A 24,220-nucleotide genomic window follows, 5' to 3' on the forward strand; every position below is an offset into this window, starting at 1 on the left:
TAAGTTCCTGTGTGCATCAGAAACTTTTCAAATAGGATGAGAAACAAAAAGACACCAAAACCTACTGACTGAGGGAAAAGAAAACCCCAAAACATTTGGCAACGCCAAAAAGGTCTCATTGTGAAAATGTATAGAACACTACAATGCTTTCACAAGAAAATGACCCATAATCCAAATACAAAACAGGCAAAAGACACACACAAAAAAATTTTTCACAGAAGAAGATATTCACATGGCCAGTAGGCACATGGAAAAAAAAATGCTCAAAATCACTGGCAATAAGATAGACGTAAACAGAAACAAAAACAGACCAATGAAATGCCATCTCCCAGTAGCAATGCCAAAGTTTAACAGCAAAAAATGTTGGGGAGGCTGTGGAGAGACTGGAACTCTCATACATTTTTGACGGGACTGTAAAATGGTAAAATCACTCTGAAAGTGCTCTCTTATATTAAATTAAAATATGAATTCTTAAGAAAAGTATCTGTTTGTCCTAGTGCCTTATAAGGTAGAACTCCACATCTTCTTCCTACAAATAGCCCCATACTGAGTAAATAGTTGAAATTGTGTGTGCTATATGGGTTCTGACATAAATAGTCAACCTTACTTTCACAGAGCAAAAATAGTCAATGACATTAAATAAATTGTGGGCATGGCTGTGTTCCAAGCAACCCTATTTATAAAAACAAGTAACTGGTTTAATTTGATCCATGGGCCACAATCTGCTAATCCCAGTTCTAGAAGTACAACAATTACATTTAATACATCCTCTACTTGAGAAATATTCACTTAATTAAAGGCACTTAGGAGCCTGGAAAAGTGTTGAATATACCACGGACTGCTAGGAGAACAAACAGGTTTGTCCTGGAGAGAGTGAAGCCAGAATGTTCCCTGTAGTCAAGGATTCTGAAGCTTCGTCTGACATACTTTGGGCATGTTGCAAGGAGGGACTGGTCCTTGAAGAGGGACATCATGTTTGGGAGAGTGGAGGACAGCGCAGGGGAGGAAGACCTTTGATGATATGAATCTATTCTGTCATTGGGGTGGTGGGAGTCAGTGTATCAGAGATGGTGAGGTTGGCAGCATTTAGGGCTCTTGTACATAGATAGGGACGCTATGAGTCACAAGCGACTGAATGGCACATAACAACAACAACAACAACAACCAGAGAAATAAAAACAAAATGTCAGGCGCTCTTTCTGAGAAAGCCATAATTTCCATACTGGGTATTCTTAACTAAACATATTAGAAGGAATTACACTACTTCAACACAGTTATGTGAACTTGACTTTACTGGAGTGAACGTGGGAGGAGGGATTGTAAAACAATGGAATACTTTTTCTTTTACTTTTCCAAGAGGGTAGTGTACTAGGAGGGAGGTTTGGGAGGGGAGAAAAGTGGGGGGAGAAAGGCTGTCACAGTTGCTGACACGGTTCTTCAGGTAATCCCGTATGTCTTTGCTATTCAGGGCAGCTGCCGAGGTTTTTGCCTGTCAGTGGCGTGGAGGAATTTGACTCCAAAGACTTTTCAACCTCAGAGGAAGACAAGGACCACATGCCGTCGGGTGGAGAGTATAGTGAAGATGATGAAGTGGATGGTGAAGAGCAGACACAGAAAACTCAAGGGAAAAAAAAGAAAGGCTCAGAGCATTCCAGCCAGGAAGAGAAAACGGAGTGGCCTCTCATTAGGAGAGGATGATGTAGATGCCGGAGCAGAATCTGGAGCTACCAGCAGTGAGGAGGAAGATGGGTCTGCAGAGCAGTAAAATGGCAGTGATTCAGAAGATGCAAGGAAAAAGAAGGAGGACAAACTCTGGGCCAGCTTTCTCAATGATGTGGGACCAAAATCAAGTGTCTGTGAGTACATGAACTAAGAGAGGAGGGAAGGCTGCAGAAACAAGGTCAAGTAAGCTGGTGAAACTTGAGGATGTGACAAGGCCTCCAGAGCCGAAAAGGTCAGAATCACCAAGGTGTTTGATTTTGCTGGTGAAGAAGTCAGGTGCTATCAAGTTGACGACACCTTATGGTGACCCTGTGAACAACAGATGGGAACCTTGCCCTATCCTGTGCCATTGTCATGATCTCCACCATACTCAAGGCCATTGCGACAGTCACTGACATTCTGTTCCATTTGGGGGAGGTCTTCCTCTCTTGTGCTAGCTCTCTGCCTTTCTCAGCATGATGTCTCTTCCCAAGCACTGACCCCTTCTGAGAACCTGAGTGAGCTCAGGTGGCAGTGTGGTCTGGAGTTTCGAATCCATGAGCATCTCCAAGGGAGAACGATGAACTGTCACTTCCTGTGCAATTTACAGCTTTGGAAATCTGCTGGAAAACCCGCAATGAGTCGATAGCAGTGAGATAGGGTATCTAAGAAATGTATAATTTACCAGTCGCCTTACCTAATGAGAAAAACTGATAATTGTTGCTATGAGAAGTCATTAAATTTCATAATCAAAGAAAAGAAAAAAGGCTGCCACTTCTTTCATGTTCAGGATCTTCTAGTAATACAAACAATAGCAGAGACTTTAAGGATGGCACAGGGTCAAGCAGGATTTCATTCTCTTCTACCTAGGGTTGCTGCAAGGCAGAGACAACTTCACTGTACTAATAACAATATAGTCATGTTTAGTAGCCCCAGTGCTACAGTGGGTAAGGTCCTGGCTGATCAACAAAAGGCCAGCATTTCCAAGCCACCATACGTGGCAGTCTGTATCTAATGACGACACCCTTAGCAGTCATATTGCCAGTTCTACTTCATGCCATCGGATTTTTATGTGTTGGAATTGGCTTGACAGCACACATGATGACTGCATTAAACAATTTAGTGGTGCAACAGTAGTTAACAGTTTGAAATTACCAAGAAGCTACACTGAAGAAAGATCTGGCAATTTTTTCCTTTAAAGATTGTTGTTGTTGTTGTTGTTGTTATGTGCTATTGAGCCAACAGCTCTGAACTCTGTTCTATCCTGAGTGAATTTAATCATCTCTGACACATCTACCTCTATTACCTGAGTCACTGAGTCAATTCACCTCACCCAGGGTTTTCCTCTCTTGTTCTATTCCTCTACCCTTCCAAGCATGTTGTCCCTCTCCAAGGACTGGTCTCTCCTTGCAACATGTCCAAAGTATGTCAGACAAAGCTTCAGAATCCTTGCCTCCAACAAGCAGCCTGATTTCACATTCTCCAGGATTAACCTGTTTGTTCTTCTAGCAGTCTATGGTATATTCAACACTCTTCTCCAGCACCACTGCTCTAAGGTATCAATTGTCCAACTTTCTAACACACAGCAAGCAATTGTGAAGACTATGGCCTGGGTCAGGCACACCTTAGTCACTAGAATGCTGTTATTTCTCTTCAGTACTCTGAAGATGTCCCTGACAGCTGACTTTTCCAATGCAATTTGTCTCCTGATTTCTTGGCTGCTGTTACCAAGAATGTTGATTGTGGAGCCAAGCAAATGAAAAGTGTTAACAATTTCAATCTCTTCACCATCCATAATGCTGCTGCCAATTGGCCCAGAGCTGAGAACTTTGTTTTCTTGATGTTGAGCTTCAATTCATACTGAAGGCTGAAGTCCTTGATCTTCTACAGCAAGCACTTCAGGTCCTCCTCAGTTTCAGCAAGCAGGGTTGTGTCATCTGCATAATGCAGGTTGCTGATGAATCTTCCTCCAATCCTGATGCCACATTCCCCCCTCATGCAGCTCAGCCTCCTGGATGATATGTTCTGCATAAAGATTGAAAAGGTATGGAGACAGAATACAACCCTGGTGTACACACTTCTCAATTTTGAACCATGCAGTGTTTCCTTGCTCTGTTCTGACGACTGCTTTCTGGTTCAAGTATACATTTTACATAAGCACAATCAACTGTTCTGGGATTCCCATAGAGCATTTTAAACTCTTATCAGGTAAGTTAACTGTGTTGTATAGTGTTGCTAGAAATTGGAATAACCTAAGCAGTACACAGTAACAATAGTCATATTAGCTTTACTGAGCAAAAATATATCACACTACATGTGCTCCACAACATACATACAGGGAGAGCAACACCCAATTGTATAAGTCTATGTTGCCATGTCCTATAAAACTTAAAATGTTAAAAATTCTCAGTACATACAATGGTTTGTAGAAACAAACTGACACTATTTGAAAGCACATCAAAGCATTAGCATTTGTAGTGCTGTATTATTACAGTAAAAGTGTTTTGGTATATATGGAAGGATTCTGTGGCTCTGTGGCACAACAAGGAACACTATAGCAAGAACATGAATTTGAGGAAGCAAAAGGGTAGACTGTCATAGGTTCACTTGTGTCATTAAATATATGTACCAATTTGTTTAGGCCAAGATTCACAGTATTGTTTCCTACATTTTAACGTATATTTTTATATATATTCAAAATTTTATATATATATATATATATACACACACACACACACACACACACACACACACATTTGGGGTCTGGTGATCTAATGGGTAAGGAGTTACACAGCTAACTCAAAGGCACCTGGCTGAAATCTACTAGCTGCTCCCCAAAAGAAAGATGGGCAATCTCTTCTGTTCAGTTTGTCGCCTCTGAAAACCATCTTGGGGTCAGCTATGAATACGAAGTGTCAGATAGAGATAGATAGATAGATAGATACAGATGATATATATAGAGAGAGATATATCTGACATTTACATATAAAAAACCTAATAATATATACAAAAATATAGTATTGTCCTACATTTTGGTGATCTGATATGATTATCATCACTTGATGATGTGTTGTTAAATTATGCTAAAGGAGATTTGTTATGATAATTAGGCAGAATTCAAGTAAAATGCATCACCCTTACTTTATTCATCACTCTTACTCCAATCACATTCTGATCTAAGCCCTGGTCTGATGCCTATGGTGATGGAAGGGATAAAAAAGAGACAGATGCCGTCTACGTAGGGAACTTCTGTATCAAGAAGCAGAGTAAGTACAAAGGGCGTCCTTTAGAGGTCCTGAACTGTAGACATCCCAAATCAAGAAGATTTAGGACAAAACATTTGGTGATTACCAAGGAATACAAGGCCTGTATATTTTGAATAGAGACAAGGACCTTAACTTTAAACTAACAGGGAGAAAAATATGGTGTCCTGGATTCCAGCAACCTAACTCTGAGAGAATAAATTTATGTTGTTACAGTGTTTTAGAAATAAGAAAGTTACATTATAGAATGATATAAACATTTTTACTAACATGATAAATATTAACCTTATATAACTATTCTAACTAAGATACATGTTCACCACAGTTTTAAGAATGGAACTTGATCTTAATCTGGTGACTGTCTGTCTGTAATATGGTATTTGGGCATCATCAAATCATATCCTATTTCACAGAAAGTATTGTCCATGTTAAACACTGAATGACTATACTATTTCTAATGTGTATTAATTCTCTTGTTTCTTACCAGATTCATGTCCTCTCCTCTCTATTGACTCTGAAGAGAAGTTCATCACTCCCAAATAGCCTCTACTCTCATAAAAACCTACTTATTGTTAACTAAAGTATGAAATCAATTGCTCCAAGTGGGTTTTTTTTCACTGTAAACATACATTTGTTTTGTTTTTGTTCTTGTGAAAATGCACAGAACAAAACACACACTAGGATCTACATGTACAACTCACTGACACGGATTATATTCTTTAAGTTGTACAACCATTATCACTCTTCTTTTCCCAATTATTCCTTATCTGCTAACATAAACATGCTACTCCCTAAGGTCCTTATCTAATTTTTCAAGTGGCTGTTATGAATGTGATCCTAAATATAGAATTCTAAAGGAAACTAAGGATGATGAATTGATGCCTTTGATTTGTGTTGCTGGAGAAGAGTAACCATGTCATGGACTGCCAAGAGGACAAACAAGTCTGTCCTGGAGAGGGTGTACCTTGGTTGCTTCTTAGAGGCAAGTATTTTGAAATTCCATGTCATATATTTTAGGCATGATTCCAGAAGGGACCAACCCTTGGAGAAGGGCATCATGCTTGGAAGGGTGAAGGGTTAGCACAGGATAAGAAAACCCTAGATGAGATGGCTGACACAGTGACTGTGGTAATGGGGGCACGTGTGTTAGAGACTGTAAAATTAGCTCAGAATAGGACAGGACCCAAAGCTCTATTGTTCATAGGGTCACTATGGGTTGTAGATGACTCAATGGAACATAATAACAACACAGGAGCTCAAGGCAGATCTCCTTTACTAGGTAAAGTAATTGGAGAGGAACATCATGCTTGGGAGGGTGGAGAGACAGCGCAAGAGAGGAAAACCCTCGATGAGATAGATTAATTCAGTCACTGGGGCAATGGAGGTAGGCGTGTCACAGACAACAAGGTTGGCACAGGATAGAGCAGGATTTAGAACTCCTGTACATAGGGTCACTCTGAGTTGCAAGTAACTAGACAGCACATAGTAACAAAAATAACAAGGTAAATATAACCTAAGCAAACACTTTAACCCATACAACTTTACCCACAAGTAAGCAAATACAAAATCAATTGCTTCTAACTTCTCTCATATTCAAAATTGGCTATAATATTGCTCATAAAATTCCTACAGTCAAAGTATGAACACAGAATATGGCAACACTATCTCAAAAGGCTATTAACTTCCTATTTCCAATTACTTTCTTCTAACAATGTCCATTCCAACCATTCTTACTTATATTCTTACTTATATCTGAACTCCTGGTCTAGTGGTAAGAAGCTGTGTTGCAATCCCAAAGGAACATGATTCAAATCCACCAGATGCTCTGAGGGAGAAGAGCAGAGTAATCAATAATCTCCTCCCATGAGAATTACTGCCTCTGAAAACTCACTAGAGGGTCAGCTATAAATAAGTCCCAACTCAATGGCAAACCACAGTGGACTAGTGGAAAGGAACAACAGCGAATTGTAATGAAGGAGGCAGTGGAAGGTTCACTGAAAGCATTGGCAAAAAATAAGGCCTCAGGAATCAATGAGATATCAATTGACTTATTTCAATTAACAGGTGAGGCCTTAGATGCACTCACCAGTTTATGCCATGAAATTTGGAGTACCACTGTCTGGTCAGTGCAATAGAAAAGGTCCATATTTGTCCAATTCCCAAGAAAGGTGATACAACTAAATGTGGAAACTATCGAACAATATCATTGATATCATATAAAAGCAAAATACTGCTGAAAATCATTAAAAAATGGCTGGAACATTACATCAAAAGGGAACTGTCAGAAGTACAAGTAGGATTTAGAAGAAGTCATGGTAGCAGGGATATCATTGCTGATGTCAGATGGATCCTGGCTGACAGTAAGGAATACCAGAAGAATGTCTATTTGTGTTTTATTGACTATGAAAAGGCATTTGACTGTGTGGATCATGACAAGTTGTGGGTGATATTGAGACAAAAGGAACCCCAGAGCACTTGACTGTACTCATGTAGAACATATACATGGATCAGGAGGCTGTTTTGAGAACAGAGCAAGGGAGCCATGCAAGGTTTAAAATTGGGGAAAAGAATGCACCAGAGTTGTATTCTCATTCCATACCTATTCAATATATATACTGGAAAAAATTATCCAAGAAGCTGGACTCTATGAGGAGGAGTGTGTCATCAGGATTAGAGGGAGACTCATCAATAACCTGTGTTATGCAGATGACACAACTTTGCTTCCTGGAAGTCAGGAGGGCTTGAAGCACTTGTTGCAGAAGATCAAGGAATGCAGCCTTTGGTATGAATTTCATCTCAGTGTTAAGAAAAAGAAGACTCTTACCACTGGACCAATAGGCAGCATCATGATGGATGGAGAGAAGACAGAAACTGTCAACAGCTTCATTTTACTTGGATCCACTATTAACACAGCAGTCGGGAAATAAGGAGACACATTGCACTAGGAAAATGTGCAGTAGGGTCCTCTTCAAATCACTGAGGAATAGTGATGTCAGTTTGAGGACTAAGGTGCATCTGACTCAGGCCGTAGTTTTTCTGATTCCTTGCTATGTGTTCCTATACATAGACAATGAATAAGGATGACAGAAAAAGAATTCAGGCCTTTGAGCTGTAGTGTTGGAGAAGAACACAGAACATCCCATGGATAGCCAAGAGAACAAACAGCTGTGTCTTGGAGAGGGTGCTGCCGGAGTGCTCTTTGACAGCAAGAAAGATGAGGCTTTGCCTCACATACTTTGGTGATGTTGCTAAGAGAGGCTATTCCTTGGAGAGAGACATGATGCTGGGAAGGGGGGGGGGAGGTGGCAAAGGAAAAGAAGACTTCAACCAGGTGGAGCAACACAATGACTGCTACAATGGGCTGTTGTGTGTCAGGAAGTGTGAGGATGGTGTAGGATAGAATAGGGTTCATATATTTTGCTCATATGAGTTGTACTCAACTAAACGGCACCTAACACCAGTACCAAGTGGCAAAGAATTGCACTATGAACCCAAAGGCACACAGCGTGAATCTGCCCCCTGCTCCACAGGCGAAAGATGAGCAATTTACTTTGTCATTTACTGCCTCTGAAAAATTGCTGATGAGTCAATTATGAGTCAGTCCCAACAAGAGGTATACAACCACAATGACAATCTATTATGTGACAATGCTTTCCTATTGATCCATTGAAAAACTCATAAAACATATTTCCTTCTAGGCTAATGATTCTGAGCATCTATTAACAAACATAAGTTGTTATATCCAATCTACTAGATCATTAGTAGTGATTATTTTCTAATGCATGTATTTAGCACATACATGCAATATTTCATAAGTGCTGAAAATCTTAAATAGTAACTCTCTCTTTAGAACTTCTGACTGATGAAATACAAAACTAAGTAGGGAAACTTTGATGAAGATTCCATTGAAGATTATCTGATTTTATCGTGTACTCATTCAAAAAGATTTCTTGGCCACTTACTGTCATGTCCTATTCTAGGTTAGAAGAATATAGTAATCAACATAGTTAACGCAAGTCCTGATCCAACATAGAGACAAGAAATATGTAAACTATGAAGTAATTTGACCATAAGTAAGTTCTAAGGAGACAAAATGAAATAGGAAAGATATTCTGAGGTGTTGGAAATAGTGATTGATTTTTGAATAGCTGACCATGAAAGACTCACAAAAAGGTACGTACTAAGAGAGTGTAACTGGGAGCAGAGTAGCCCAGAAACAACAGGTACAAAGACCTTGAGTAGGACCTGTCGTGTAATGAGTATTCAAAACGGCGTTCCTAGGCCGCTGCTCTTTATTTTCTCCACATGGCCAGGTGGAAATATGCAAATAGGGTATGAAGACTTAATTATGGATTTTTAAAAATTTTTTAATTATGGAATTATTCATCTTGCCACACTATCACATTTAAATTGAGAAGGTTCAGAAACAAAAAATGGGAATCTCACTACCAGCAAGAAATAAGAAGTAGAAAATACGACAAGCTTCCTTCAGGGAAGGAGATCCCCCCACTAGTCACACCAGGACCTAGATGAGAGAAGGAACAGCCACAGCAGTGGAGCATCAGCAACCAACATGAGGAAGAGCTGACCTGGGACTGTTATCCGCTGGAGCCAGAACCAGGTGCCCAAACTCCAGTGCTGGGAAGGCGACACACAACAGGCAGGACTAAGAGCTTTGCTAAAAAATTCAAATGATATATTTCACTGGGAATATCCACCATCAAGACCTCCTCTAAGTGCTGAAGAGCAAAACTGTCACGTTAAAGATTAAGGTTATACTTGAAAACCAAGGTATTTTCAATCACTTCACAAGTAAGTGAAAGTTGAACAATACATAAAGAAAGCCAAATTAGAACTACTAATGTCTTTGAATTATGGTTTTGAAAAACACTGACTGTACCACAGACTGCCCAGAGAACAAACAAATCTTTCTTTGAAGAACTGAAGCCAGAATGCTCTTTAGAAACAAGGATGGTAAGATGTCACCTCAGGTACTTCAGGCATGTTAATAGATAGGGCCAGTCGCTGGAGAAAAACATCATGATTAGGAAAGCAGAGTCAGCACAAAAAGGGAAGATCCTTACCAGATGGGTGGCATGGCAAGGCTTCTGAGGATGGCACAGGATCAGGCAAGCTTCCATGTGTTGTGCATAGAATAATTAGAGGGAAAACAAACTCGATAGCAAACAACAATACAGGACAGAAGGACAGGTGCAGTAAACAGCATCTATTTTATAAGGAATACAAGCAATAAGAAGACATTATTCTGCCTACTTAGAGAACTGTTGAATGAGTACTAGAATAAAGAAATCATAGCATTTAGTTAAAAAACTCTGCTGACTCAAACAAACACTAAATGCTGGGCCTTCTGCTGTGTTCTCCAATTTTTTTCTTTTCCCCCAATACTAAGTGCCTTTGGGAAAGATGTTATCTAAATTTAAAACCAGTGAAGAAAGTTTTTAAGAACAACACAGCTGTTGTGTTTCTGTTGTTACAGATGGCTCTTTCAATCTAGGCCTGTTGTTGCTGTTGTTACGTAAGTATAGACCTAGTCACACTTTTGAGAGAAAAAAAAAGATTTCACAGGTATGCACCATACCTCACGTCCAATACAATACCTGATGCAGAAGCTCTCAAATCTAATAGAAAATCCCCTCTGTTTAATAAATAGATGTTGTTGTTGTTGTTATGTGCCATGGAGTTGCCTATGACTCATAGCGACCCTATGTATAATAGCTCTGAAGCCTGCCCTGTCCTGAGCCAATCTCACTGACTCCAACGTATCTACCCCCCTTGCCCTAATTACTGTATCAATCCATATTCTTACAATCAATACTGTATCATCCAGAGTCTTCCTCCCCTGTGCTGTCCCCTTCACCCTTCCTAGCATGATGTCCTTTTCCAAGGATTGATCCCTTCTGGTCACGTGCCCACAGTATGTAAAACAGAGCTTCAAAATCCTTGCCTTCAAGAAGAAACTTAGTTTCACCCTCTCTAAGACAGACCTATTCGTTTGGTTGGCAGTCCAAGGTATTGTTCAAAACTCTTCTCCAGTGCCACAACTCAAAGGTACTGATTCTTCTTCTGTCATCCTTAGTCCAGTTCTCTGATGCATAAAAAGTAATTGCAAAGATCATAGCCTGAATCAGGCACACCTTAGTCTCTAGACTGCTAGTGTTGCTTTTCAGCATTCTGGAGAGGTCCCTGACATCAGATTTACCTAATGTAATTAATTTGTCTTTTGATTTCCTGACTGCTGGTCTTAAGAGTGTTGACTGTGGATAACAAACACTGGAGTTTTATGCCAAAAATTAGAAATCTGATATAATTTTAACAAAAGACTTTGAAACAGAAGTAATGACTTATGTCTGAAGAGATGTTTTAAATCTAGATACAAAGTTCTGAGTTAATTATCAATATAATAGCCAATCACCACAAATAAGTGTATTATTTTCTTTTTCTCTATTTTAGGAATTTTTTTAATTACTTAGCTTTCAGGAAAGAATGTAATTGTAGATTCACAGGTTGTTTTGTTATGTGTCATCAAGTCAGAGCAAATTGATAGCTGATTTGCCAGTAGATTTTCAGAGGATGAAAATCAGACAGGAGGAGAGTGCACATCTTTCCTGTGAAGTCACTCCTCAATCGAAACCACTGGGCTTTGGGTTAGCAGTACAACTTCTTAGAGTTGCCTGAAATTCATTCAAACAAAGTATTTTAAGTAGATGTAAACCTCAAGCAATCTGACCTGTAGCGACTCTAAACAGTCTATCTATTTCCCTCAGAGAAGCTGGTAGATTTGAACTGTCAATCTTAAAATTAGCAGCTCAACATCTAACCACATCAACTCATACTCACTGCCATGGAGTCAGAACTGACATAGAGTTGACTTTCTACTGGGTTTTCAACATACTGTCAATCACACTGAAAGAGATTGCATATCTTTTTCTTGAAAAACCCCCATTGTATTTCAGTCATCAGAGAGGTGCCACCTTTGGGTTAGTTGTACAACTTCATATGGACTAAGTCACCAGATCTCCTGAAATAGACCTGAAGATCTTAGAAAATAACCCCTATGACACAGAATCCCTGCTTTCCTAGCTAGTTCAGCCAGAAAAATGTCTTGTTTAGGCCCAAGAGCACTAAACGGAAGTGTTTGACTAAATTTGTACAAAAAAAAAAAGATCTTTAAATATATACACACATACAGGAGCTTGAGTGGCCTACTGTTAAGAAGCTGCTCTGCATTCCTGAAGGTATGTGGTTCAAATACAGCAGCTGTTCTGTGGGAGAAGGATGGGCAATCTTCTCCCATGTGATTAACGCCTCTGAAAACCTAGTGGAGGGTCAGCTATGGGTCGTTTCTGACTCAGTACACACAACAATAACAACATATATAGAGAGAGGGAGTATATCTATATACACTTGTTTGAGCGAGAAGAGTAAAAAAAAATGAGAACTAGCTCATGAGAAGCTGTCTCATGAAACAAGGACTATAAATTCATCACTTTTCTTGAATGTCTTTGAGGAATAACACTTCTAATTCCAGAGATTGGTTTACTAGATTTGGGATCTAGGCAGCATTTGAATAGAGAGAGGTAATGTTTGACAACTGTTAATAGAAATATAAATATTTAAGTTTAAATATTTAAATACTTATTAATATTTCACATAGCTTTAGTTTTTATGTCACCTACTATTTCCTTATTTGTTAAAATTAATGCAATGCATGAAATCATTGGAAGAGAAAAACTAAAAACACCCACAGTAGAGCAGCTGTCTCCTCTATCATAGATATTAAAGGCAAATGGAATGTCCAATTTGACATTCTGTTATTTTTTAATTTAGATAAAAAAATCATCTTTTAATAAGATACATAACATTTGAAGAAAATTTACACATTAAATCATCACAAAAGCAAAATTTTAATCAGGCTGGTGGTTAGAAACAGGAGTTGCACTGCTAGCCCAAAGGCAATGCCTCTCTGGTGACTCGAATCCACTTCAGAAAGATGAGTGACGCGCTCCCATGTGACTTACAGCCTCTGAAACCTCAGTGGAGGCTCCGTTCTAAATTGGTTCCAACTCAACTTGACAGCAAAGAGGGGATTATTTTTTTTTTCCTTAGTAAGGGAATGCAAACAATTATCAGGACATGACCAGAGACTGCATTTCTTATATTTTCTCTTTTTATTGATCCGGACGAAGAAGACATTTTTAAGAGGGGGAAAAAGTCCTAACTATTCTAAAGAAACACTGAAATGAAGGTAAGTGGAACACAGCAATGAAATTTACCATTTTAAAAAGTTTAAAAATCTTTTCTTCAATAAAGAAGTACAATCTTACGGCATTAAATAAATAACAGCAAGAAAAGCACTTCTCAGGCAATACTCAGAATCCATTAGAGATTGTATATAGCTACAATGGTTTATGACTTTCCAGCTTATCTTTTTTTCCATTGCTCTTATTTTTTAGTTTAAAGCCCACAAATTAAAGCTGTATTCTAGCACACAGTGTTAGCTTTGTCTATAAAACTGAAAGTGACAAGGCAATAATCTGTTACGTTCTGTGAAGCACCTAATGCACCATTTAATAAATAGTACTGTCTCCTATGAGTATCAAATCTAGTCAAGATTTTTTTTCCTTCAAGAGGAAAAGTTACAGAATCACTGAATATAATTAAATTCTTAGATAAATCTCAGTATGTTTGCCAACTGAATTACTGCAGGTAACTGATTTACCTTCTGTTTTCACTTTAATAAATGCTATTTTCTTAGAGTATTGATGGACTTTTAATTAAAACAACAATGTAATCATACAAATTTAATTGTAGTGGTAAGGAACTGAAGTGCAAACCAAAAATGTTGTTGTGGTTGTTAGATGCCCTTGAGTCAACTATGACATTTGAACAGCAAATCTATACCCTGCCCAGTCTTGTGCCATCTTCATGATCCCTAATACCCTTGGGACCACTGCTACAGTCACTGTGTCAATCCATCTCATTGAGGGTATTCACTTCTTTCTTTGACCCATCGCCTTTCCAAGCATGATGTCTGTTTCCAAGGACTGGCCCTTCCTAACAACAGGGTCAAATACGTGAGACGAATTTTCACCATCCTTGCCTCTACGGTATACTGGTTGCACTTTCTCCAACAAAGACATATTTGTTTATTCATTTGATTTGACAGTCCATGGATTCATTACTCTCCTCCAACACCACAACTCATAGACTCAAAGATGACCACTTCAATTTCACTACTCAGTGGGAGAAAGATGGTTAAACTCCTTCAATGTCATTTCTAGCCTCTGAAACTTGTTGGATAAGGGACAATTCTATCTCAGCAGACATATCAATAATGACATAGAAGTGGAAAACCCATTACACAGATAATAACCATGTGATCCAAATTCCATTAAGGAGTCCTTATCAAGCTCAGCAAATAGAATTTTCTCTAACTTTGAAAATTGTAAAGGAGATAAACCTAATGCTTTATATTTTCTGAAATTAAAGCTAAAACATGGGAAAACTTAATTAGTACCTACTTTTCTAAGAAATGGAGAAATGTTATCCAAAACAATAATAAAAGAAGAGAAAGAGAGAGGGAAAGACACTGAGCTTACTGAAATTTTTAGAAAACTTGTAAGGCATTGTGTGCTGCCAACCCAAAAGCGTGCAGTTCAAATACGCCAGCATGGGCAATGTCCTCCCATGTAATTTTCTACCTCTGAAAATTTACTTGAGAGTCAGCTTTTGGTTTTTTCCAACTCAACAGTACATAACCACAACAATAACAAATATCTACCACTCTTTTAAATTTGTGGATACTGTAGACGTAGAAAGGGATATCTGGTGGCATAACCCAGAAGAAGCTGTCCTGTTAAACCTAAAACTAGCACTCTTCTGCTGCTTTGAATTCACAGGCAGATTCTCAGGAGAAAGAAAGTTCTCTCTCATGCAATTTTACGGCCATAAGAGCCTAATAAAGGGTTTGACGAGTTAGAACCAACTCAATAGCAATGAACAGTCTGAGTCTCAGTAGAAAGGAACCTTGTGTAACAATGGTTAAATGTTCATCTACTAAGGGAAAAGTTGATAGCTTGAACCTACAGCTTGTTCTTTGGAAGAAAAATGTGACACACTTTCCATAAAAATTATGATCTTGGAAACCCAACAGGTCAGTTCTACTCTGTCTCATAGTGCTATTAAGAGTTGGAATTGCAAAATATAAATAGATAGATAGATAATTTTTTTAAAAAGTTAGAATTGCATTGGAACAGATGCAAGAAAGAACTATTTAAAAAGAATATATGATTAGACATCATACGTACAACCACTGACCAGAATAAAGAGTGGGGGTACCGGTGGGAGGGGAAGTAATTGTGCAACAATGAACGAATGAAAATCCAACTTTTCCGAAACCTTTCATTACGATCACGATTTAAAAAAAAAAAAATAGAAAAAAAGAAATGACCCAACAGCAGGGGCTTATTTTGGGGAACAAAAAGAATAATGCCCTCACCTTAGCTATGAAAAAAGGCACAAACTGAAAGTTTATCAGTACATTATTTTACATGAAGAAAGAAATCAAGTTTAAATGTCAAAAGGGAGATTACCTTGGATAATAGGTAGGTCCAACCTAATCCCATAGACCCTAAAAAGCAGAGAATTTTCCCTTTTGGAGAGCACCAGATATAAGGCATATGAAAATGATGGTACACTGCTACTAGCCTTGAAAATGGAGGAAAGGGCTACAAACCAAGGAATGTGGGTGGCCTTTACAAGCTAAAAAAAGGCAAGGAAACAGATTATAAGGCCTCCAGAAGTCATCACAGTCCAATAAACATCCTTTGGAGCCTCCAGAAGTTATCAGCAAGATTTCATTTATGTGCAATTCTAATAATATTGTTGTTGTTATATGTCGTCGAGTTACTTGCGACTCACAGCCACCCTATGTACAACATCCTTAAACTCTGTTCTGTCCTGTGCCAAACTCATTGTCTCCGACACACTCATCCCGATTACCCCAGTCACCAAATCAATCCATCTCCTAGAGGGCCTTCCCCTCCTGCGCCTGCCCTCCACCCTCCCACGCATGATGTCTTTCTCCAAGGACCGCTCTCTCCTTACAACATGACCAAAGTATGTCAGACGAAGCCTCAGAGTCCTTGCCTCCAAGGAGCAGTCAGGTTTAACCTTCTCCATGATGAGTCTGTTTGTTTTATTGGCAGTCCATGATACTCTCTAACACCAAAGCTCAAAGGCATCAATTCTCCTTCTATCCTCCCTAGTCATTGTCCAACTCTCTGATGCATAACAAGTGATTGCAAAAACCATGGCCTGTATCAGATGCACCTTAGTCTCCAGAGAGACACAGTTGCTCTTGAGTACTTTAGAGAGATCCCTAATAGCAGACTTTCCCATGGCAATACGTCTTTTAATTTCCTGGCTGCTGGTGCCAATAGCGTTGATTGTGGAGCCAAGCAGACTAAAGCTGTGCAATAATTTCCAGGCTGTTTGAGACCACTGATTTTGGGAATGGACACAAATATGAATCTCTTCCCCCGCCCCTCAGTGGTCAGATAGCGGTATTCCAAATTTCTTGGTATAGACTTCTGTTTGCTGAATCGGTTGACATTCCATCAATTACTGCTACTCTGACATTTCTCTAAAATATCAACATTAAGTGCATATATACCATTGGAATAAAAACCATATTTTTACCATATTGACAAATCATATCAAACTATGGCTGTCTTCCACTGGTAGGAACATAGCACCTATCAAAATTCTTATTAGGGTAGTAAGTGTGTATATATAAAAGCAAAGACGAGGTTAATGGGATAATATATCAAACCAGAGTGAACATCACGTTCTTCAGATGATTTAAAAATAAGAAAAATGAACATCCTAATAAGAATTAACACCCTAATAAAAATGAATACAAGATGAAGCAAGCAATAAGTCCACAGAAAAAAGTGGGAAGAGAAAATTTCGATATTCAATGGTACAAGAAATCTAAGCAAATTATCAATTATGTAGCATCGATCAAATTAGTAATTGTAAAATAATTTTAAAAACGAACATGTTTAATGAACCAAATGGTCAAGCAGTTTTGATGGGGAGGAAAAAATAAATGCAAATTTCTAAAAAGTTTCCTTGAAACACCCAAACTCTCATTGCCACTGAGTCAAAACTGATTCCTAGTTGACCTTCCAGTGGATTTTTGGATGCTGCAAATCACCTGGAAGGAGACTGTCCATTTTCTAAGGACAGAACGGATGGCGGATTCAAATCACCAGAGATATGCTCCCTTTGGGTTAACACTGCAACTCCCTATGAAGTCCACCACCAGAGTTCCTTCATACTGAAAAACACGTCAACAAGTCTAAAAACTATTTTTTCAAATTTTGACACTGCATTTCTCATTCAAAAATTGAAGAAACAATTAACTGAGTAGAAGTAATTAATAAATAATAACAATGTCAATCTAGAGACTAAGGTGGGCCTGATGCAGGCCATAGCCTTCTCAATTGCTTGCTATGCATCTGAAAGCTGGAGCATGACTAAGGATGACAGAAGAACTGATGCCTTTGAGTTGTGGTGCTTGGGAAGAGTATTGAACATACTGTGGACTGCCAAGAAAACAAACAGGTCTTTCCTGAAGAGGGTGAAACCCAGTTATTCTTTGGAGGCAAGGATTTTGAAGCTCCACCACACTTTGGGCATGTTGTCAGAAGGAATTAGTCCTTAGAGAAGAACTTTATGCTTGGAAGATAACGGTAGAGGATCAGTGAAGAAGAGGAAGACCATAGATGAGCTGGACCATAGACTCAATGAGGGAAAATCACAGACTGTGGCAATTTGGTCACGTGTATCAAAGACAGTAAGGTTGACTTAAGATAGGGCAAGGTTAGAGCCATTCTTCCCAAGGGTCACTATCAGTCACAGTCGACTCAATGGCAAATAACAACAACATCCAAGCATTATTTACATAATTCTCATTAGAGAATTAGAGACTCTTTTTACCAATGCAGTAAGTAGGTGGTACTAGTGACTTTACAGTGTTCTTGCTATTAAGAAAAGATTGAGGACAAGAAACTCTGGTGGTTTAGCTCATAGTATATCAGGCTGCTACCAAAAGACCATGTGCCTCAAGTGGTTTGAATCTTCCAGCCATTCATCGGGAGAGGGATGGACAGACTCTGCCAGTTAAGATTTGCAGCAGCTTAAGAAACCCAGTTGAGGGTAAATACGAGCATGAATCGTCTAAGCAGCATTGCATTAGAGTTTTGTTAGTTAGATAAAACTACTGTGGATTTCTCCCAATTGGGAATAACAATGAAACCCAATTGGATTTACAGGGCCAATAAAGAATAGTTTTAGGTTCTTCAAACAAAGTACATTTTAAGAAGTCAGACGTCATTCCAAATCCTAACCAAAACCAATAAGCTTTTACAGAAGAAAAACAAATAGTGTGTTTTAATATGTGCCTGTACCACGATACATGGTTCTATTAAGTATAATTAATGCATCTTGTTTCATTTCTCTTTCCACATAATCTTTGTTTCTGGGGCAACGTGGCTCTATTCATAGTTACCTTGAAGAAAGTCAATTTTCTTTTGCAAAATGAGTTAGATTTCTACATTCAGAATTACTGTGGCTTACCACAGAACCAAGGCAAAGAATTATTTCCATAATTTCTCTTATTTTAAATTTTAAAATAATCTTAAATATTGTTAAGTATTATTATGCTTGACTAAACACAAGAGAAATGTAAATACTGCTCAAATTCAAAAAGAGGACTGCCATTGTGATAATTAATAAAGTGAAGATTTACGCATGCAATTACTCACACAGTATCAGGGTATCAATGAAGTGGAAATCATTTAAATAATTTTAAAAAGTACTTTCAAACATTTCAGCATACCTCTTAAAATCCAAATATATATTTTAAATATTACTTCTTGAAAGGAATGCACATACAAACTTACTACCACTTGATTTTCTAAAAGCTTCCTCACAAAACTTTCAAGATAAAAGGAAATAATCCTACGTTAATACTCTGTATCTCCTTATATTCCTTACTCAGGCTATGGGAGATATTAATATAAGTGAGATAATGAAAATAGATCATGGTTCTTCATCCTTACCACATGTGACATCTGGGGTGAGAGAATTCTTTGCTGTGAGAGATATCTTGTGTGTTGTAGGAGCTGACAACATGCTTTGCTTTTACCCACTAGATGTCAGTACCAGAACCTCCAGTTGCTATCATAAAAAATATCTTCCAACATTATCTATGAGCTATTAGGGGAGAAATACCACCATTTTTAAACATCTAATATAAAGACTCCAAATAGGTCTGTTTGGGAGAGGGTGAAACCAAGTTTCTCCTTGGAGGCTAGGATTTTGAAGCTCCATCTCACATCCTTTGGAGAGATCAGTCTTTGGAGAAGGACAACATGCTTGGAAGGGTGGACGAACAGCACAGGAGAGGAAGACCCCAGATGAGCTGGATTGATACAATGACTGGAGCAATGAAGGTTGGTACGTCAGAATTGGTAGACCGGCTCAGGACAGGGCAGGGTTCAGAGCTGCTGTACATAAAATCACTACGGGCTGCTGGTGACTCATCAGCACATAACAACAACAATATAAAGACACAGATAAACCACCTATAGTACATCCTGCCCATGTACTGTCACATATTCTTCCTAACGAGAGGAAGCAGAAAGGCCATGAGAACAATTGAACCAAGGTGGTGAAATCAAGAAGTGCATCCAGGTACATTAGCTTTTCTCCTTCCTTTCCCAATTGCATCAAAAACAAGGGTTTAAGAAGTCCAAATACAGCTGGAAACCAAGAATATGATGCTTCTAAGATAAAATCAATTAGGGTGTCATAGAACAACATACGTGAAATTAAAGTAACCAAGAAAAGCCAAAAGAGCTTAAATCTGCACAGGACCAGCAGTCTGTTAGAAAATGTGGAACAACTCTGAGGCTAATTCGCTCAATTAAAAAATCAGACATGAGCACACATAAGCAGACAGAACACAAAGGAAATTACAAATGCCACTTTAAAGGTGGGTGATTTTAATCTCTGGCCCTCAGGCCTGGTTTTAATTGGTTTTGGTCAAACATTCTTCTAAGTGGTATAACACTGGTCTGTCCATTTGCTGTACAGAGGTAACTCGTGGTTGCTGTGAAGCTGAACACTATAACACTGATGTATCAAATGTGATAATGGTTACTCAGGGTGGACAGTGTTTGGTGGAGCTCCCTAATTAAAACAAGCTTGGAAGCAGAAGTGGTATCCACTTCCAAAACAGTTTGCCTCCAGAAATTCTATGAATGTGGAGAAACAATGAAAGTTATACAAGCGGTCAACTCTTTCATTCATAGGGTCTCTATGAGTTATCTATGACTCAATGGCACCTAACAACAACAACAACAATAACAACTTCAATGAGAAGGACTTCTGACGAAGTATACCCAGCATTATATCTAATCCTTCCCAACCCTTGTCCTCAGGTAAAAGTGCAACAAACAGATATAACACATACAAACAATCAAAAGGAATACAGAAAATATAAATAGATAATTAAAAATGGACATATATTTAAGGAAAACAAATATCACAAAGCATAAAGTGTATCAGAAAAAAACAAAACAAAACAAAAAACCCCAGAAACAAGTCTACAGAGAAAACAAAAGGAGACATTTTTAAAACTTAACTAATTACATCATTGTGGAGAGGAGGCATAGAAAAGTAAATATTACTTAAAATGCTTATATTCATTAATATTTTATGATATTAATTAATTTCATTAATATTAAAATACTTCATTAAAATTAAATACTATTATTAAACTACATAAAAATAAATGGACTGACGTGACAAAAATCCCAGCTAAACATGGAATGTTTCTGTTAGGTGTTCCTGTCGAGTCAAGCACGACTCATAGCACTCCTATGAACAACAGATCTGACTCCTGTCCTATCCTGTGCCATCTTCATTAGTGCAGACTCAGGCTCACTGCAGCAGTTACTGCACCTGGTCACTTCACCTGGTCGAGGATTTCTCCTTCTTTTGCCAACTCTCTACCTTAATAAGAGGAGCTCTGGTGGTCTCGTGGTAAGAAGCTGTGCTGCAAAAAAAAAAAAAAAAAGAAGCTGTGCTGCAATGCCAAAAGCATGCGGGGTTCAAGACCACAAGCTGTTCCTTTGAAGAAGGATGGGTAATCTCCTCCCCTACAATTAACTGCCTCTGAAAACCCATCAGAGCATCAGTGCTGGGTCAGTTCCAACTGGATGGTATACAACAATTACCTTAATAAGCATGATGTCCCTCTCTAAGGAATAGCCTCTCCTAGAAACATGCCCAAAGTATGTGGGACAAAACTTTGTCATCTTTGCCACCAGGGTGCACTCAGGCTGCACTTTCTCCAACATAAATCTGTTTGTTCTTTTGGAAGTCCATGGGATATTCAGTACTATTCTCTAACACTATAATTTATAAATGTTTAGAAAACTCTGCAAAAAGCAAAGGCAAAACCAAAGGATTTAAAAAAGAGTCACGCATAGAAACAGTTCCATAAATATCAAGTTCTAATTTAAAATGGCTTAAAATGACAGAAGGGAGAGGTAATAGATAATAAATAATGGGGGAGGCAGAGGGAAGTATATCACAAAAGTAGGAAAAGTATCCATTTTGTGCCTTTTAGGCTTATCAAGATTAAATAAATTAGCAACAAATATAAACTCATAACTCATTGCTATAGAACCATAATCTATTCATAGATCACCTTCTAGCAAGTTTTCAAAAACAACAAATTGTATGAGAGGATATTACTCATCTTTCTTTCACAGAGCAGCTGATGGATATGAATTGGATATGAATTACCAGAGATGTAGCAAATTTAATTAGCAGTCCAACTCACAAGTCCATATAGACACACCATAAAAATGTCAAAAGTCTATGGAAAATTATTAACAAAGAAACAAGGATTAAATTTGTGATTTCTTAGTATTGTTATTGTTGTATGCTGAAATCGGAACTGACCCATAGCTGAACCTCCAGCAGGTTTCCAGAGGCAGTTAATCTCATGGGAGGAAATTTTCCATACTTCTCCTATGGAGCAGCTGGTGGCCTTATTTTGCATGTCTTCGGTATTGCAGCTCAGCTTCTTGACACTAGGCCACCAGATTCTTATTAGAGTCGTAAAAATACTGAAATAATGTCTTTGAAATCGTGCTAAGGAAAGGCCATTTTAGAAATTGTTGTTGTTGTTATGTGCCGTCGAGTCGTTTGCGATTCATAGCGACCCTATGCACAACAACCCTAAACCCTGCTCTATCCTGCGCCAACCGCACTGCCTCTGACACACCCATCCCGATTACCCCAGTCACCGAATCAATCCACCTCATAGAGGGTCTTCCCCTCCTGCGCCGTCCCTCCACCCTCCCAAGCATGATGTCCCTCTCCAAGGACCCGTCCCTCCTGGCAACATGTCCAAAATATGTCAGACGAAGCCCCAGAATCCTTGCCTCCAAGGAGTAGCTTGATTTAATCCTCTCCAAGATGAATCTGTTTGTTTTCCTGGCAGTCCATGGTACATTCAGTACTCATCTCCAGCACCACAGCTCAAAAGCATCCACTCTCCTTCTGTCCTCCCTAGTCATTGTCCAACTCTCTGAGGCATAACAAGCGATTGCAAATACCATGGCCTGTATGAGGCGCACCTTAGTCTCCAGAGAGACACCGTTGCTCCTGAGTACTTTAGAGAGGTCCTTAACAGCAGACTTTCCCTTCGCGAAAAAACACAAATTTAACATTAAAAAAGAATTAAACATCACAAAATCATATAATATTCTGCCAATCTCAGATCATCTTCAAAAAAGATTTAGAAGAATAAGTTTTCAGTACAAAAAAAAACAACCACTGATCAGCCTTTGGTATATTCAGTAGCAGAAAGCAGACATTTAAAAAGTCAGTGTAAAATTTAAAACTGAGTTCCACAAAACATAGTAAAAGTGAATAAAATGTAATGAGCAAATCAAGTCAGTTGGGCGAGACTAACAATAGAAAACCACTACTTAAAAATAGGTTGAATTTATTTAGAAAATTACTGGAGGAGAGGAGAAAACAAGAGTGAAGGTAACACAGCAAAGAGATACAAACCATGTTCTCAATAAATGCTTTGCTAATAAATATGGAGATGTATCACTCTTTTTGAAACTTTTACTATGTTTTCATTGTTAAGTGTTGTCAAATCACTTGCCTCTCATAGCGACCCTATGTACAAGAGCCTAAACCCTGCTCTATCCTGTGTCAACCTTATTGACCCCCAGTACCCTAGTCACTGTATCAATCCATCTCATCGAGGGTCTTCCTCTCCTGCACTGTCCCTCCACGCTCCCAAACATGATGTCTCTAAGGACTGATGGCACCTTGCAACATATCTAAATTATGTCAGATGAAGATTCAGAATCTTTGCCTCCAAGGTTCAGCCTAGTTTCACCTTCTCCAGGATGAACCTGTTTTTTCTCCTAGCTCCATGATATATTCAACACTCTTCTCCAGCATAACAGCTCAAAAATAATATGATAGATAGATAGTTAGATAGATAGATAGATAGATGATAGATAGATATAGAGATAGATACACACATATATATATAATATTATTTTTGAGCTGTTACTCTGGAGAAGAGTGTTTTATTATGTTCAATGTTTCCTCCAGCTTTTTAAACAATGGAATACATCTATAGTAATGATTTTAATGTTCTTTCTACTAACACTTTCATCTATGTGATTTCTGGGTTAGTTTTGCTTGATTGATTTTTCTTATTATTATGGGGTGTAGTTGAGTACCTTGTAATTTTTTATTGGATGCCACACATTCTGAATTTTACCTTGTTGGTACAAGATTATATTTTTTATCTGTAGATTTCCATGATTATTCTTTAGATTTGTTTTTATATGTAGGTACAATTTGCAAACAATTTATTTAGTCTTTGAAAGTTTGCTTTTAAGCTTTCCTTGAGAAACAAATCTGCATTTAGTTTCTGTTTAATTTCTTCATGTTGTTGACAGAGACTGATCCTTTCAAACTTTAAATTATGCCTTGAATCAAGAATCTTTAAAGTTGTTGTTTTCAGTCTGAATTAAAAGGTGACTTTTTAATTTCTTTTCTTTCCCCTGACTTGACATTTTTATTCTTGGGCTCAGGTACTGACTAGCTTGAATCAGGGC

General features: G+C 38.3%; 1 pseudogene; it reads left to right on the forward strand.

Moving 5' to 3' along the window:
• LOC102846193 overlaps positions 1-2,029 on the forward strand; it is a 161,299-nt pseudogene extending 159,270 nt beyond the window's left edge.
• Positions 2,030-24,220: the final 22,191 nt, after the last annotated feature.

Source organism: Elephantulus edwardii, unplaced genomic scaffold, assembly GCF_000299155.1.
Source record: "Elephantulus edwardii isolate Elephantulus edwardi_28Jun2011 unplaced genomic scaffold, EleEdw1.0 scaffold00025, whole genome shotgun sequence".
NCBI classification, from domain to species: Eukaryota; Metazoa; Chordata; class Mammalia; order Macroscelidea; family Macroscelididae; genus Elephantulus; species Elephantulus edwardii.